Source organism: Numida meleagris, chromosome 3 (assembly GCF_002078875.1).
Source record: "Numida meleagris isolate 19003 breed g44 Domestic line chromosome 3, NumMel1.0, whole genome shotgun sequence".
NCBI classification, from domain to species: Eukaryota; Metazoa; Chordata; class Aves; order Galliformes; family Numididae; genus Numida; species Numida meleagris.
In genome coordinates, this window is record NC_034411.1 from 97,390,649 (window position 1) to 97,392,315 (window position 1,667).

At 41.3% G+C, this 1,667-nt stretch overlaps 1 long non-coding RNA gene across 1 annotated transcript in view; it reads right to left on the reverse strand.

Moving 5' to 3' along the window:
• Positions 267 to 1,667, reverse strand: part of LOC110395495 — an 8,318-nt gene continuing 6,917 nt past the window's right edge. The window contains exon 3 of the long non-coding RNA XR_002436423.1: positions 267 to 1,304. This is a non-coding gene — a long non-coding RNA (uncharacterized LOC110395495). The remainder of the gene's footprint in view (positions 1,305 to 1,667) is intronic.

Genomic DNA, 1,667 nt, shown 5'->3' on the forward strand with positions numbered 1-1,667 from the left:
TACTTTCATAGTTTCATCCACAGAAGCAGCACTTCGTGGTAGAACTTGCATTCACTTTCTCCTTTGTTTGAGAGTTTTGATTGCTGGATTTGTTGTCTGTGAAAACATTAGTAGTTTCCAGTTCCTCTATGGAAGAAATGGTGTGATGGATGGATATGCAACAGCAAAATACCCTGGCCAAGATTTCACCCAAGAAGTTCTGGCCCCCATCCATTTTAGATGAATGGTTCATTTCCAGTAAATAAATTCAGTCTGGAAGCCATCTGTCCTCTTAAAATGAGCCTTTATTACCTCCTGGGTCCAAGTGACTCTTTGATATTAGAAAAACACCACCCCTTGGTAAACTCCTTCAAGCAATGAAGTCTCCCAGTGTCTAGCATCTTAGAGAGATATAAGTGAGACAAAGAAGCCATAGAAAAAAATGCAAGCAGAAAGAAAAGATGTCTTGTTTACACATGTACGTGTATAGCAGCTTGATGGTTGTCTGTCTGATTAACATACCATGTGTGATCTGGTAGTACATGGCACTGTTGGCTTAGCAGTGTGTGGCTGCTGTACAACATGACATCTAATGCAGATGCACAGGTAACCCTATCTTGCCTGGATACTGTAGGGTGAGGAGGTCAGGCTGGATGGATCTGTTCATAAGTAGGATGAGGGAAAAATACCTCAGGCTTTGGAGGCATGAATGCAAGGGAAGACCCTCGCCAGACTGTGTCACATGATGTGATCAGGTTAGAGCCCACAAGTGCCAGGATCCAGGTACAACCATAACATTGCTGCCCAAACCAGAGAAAAGTGGCCACAGAACCCCCCCAGGATAAGAGTCACTTGGGAGATGCTGGCTCTTCCATCTGTATATTTAAGGTGTAGCAAGGCATTTAATGAAATTAAGCAAAAAAAAAAATATATAAACCAGGGTTATGTTTTATTCCTGAGTGTTTGGTTTTTACTTTTTTTTTTTTTGTGCCTTAAAATATTTATCACTCTGTTGTACCATTTCCTTCAGTTTTGCTGAAGGAAAGTGAAATCTATCTCATGTGAAACAAGAAGAATCTGATCGAAATGTCAAAGTACTAGTTAGACACTCAGGTGCTGTTTTTTAGGGATCTAGGAAGGAGGAAACATATTCTGCCAGTCATTGAAGAGTAAATTCTGGTGCCTGTACTGACAGGTGCTGGCTTTTGGAATGGAGCAGATGGCAGAGAGACATCCAGCAGATCTCATTAAACCTTGAGGCATCATGGTAACAATGAAGAAAATGTGTTGAAGTCCAGCTCTGTCGCACTTTGTTGCTTGGAGCACTGGGGGAAAAAAAAAAGTACGTTATTACTATTTATTTTATTCAGTTCTGTGTCTTTTCAGGTATATCAATGAGGAGGTTAGCAACTCTAATGTGCACTCATCTGTGCCTTCTTCTTGATACAGAATGGGAAGGTTTTGTTGACAATAACAGCTAGTAGGACTACAGGAGGGTGCAGGAGACAGGAGAAGCAAGTTGCTAAACTCTGCCATGCTGGATAGGAGGATGCCTTGTGCAGTGATCCATGGTTTAGACTTAATCCTCTGTTGATCTTCTCTTCTCTTCTCTTCTCTTCTCTTCTCTTCTCTTCTCTTCTCTTCTCTTCTCTTCTCTTCTCTTCTCTTCTCTTCTCTTCTCTTCTCTT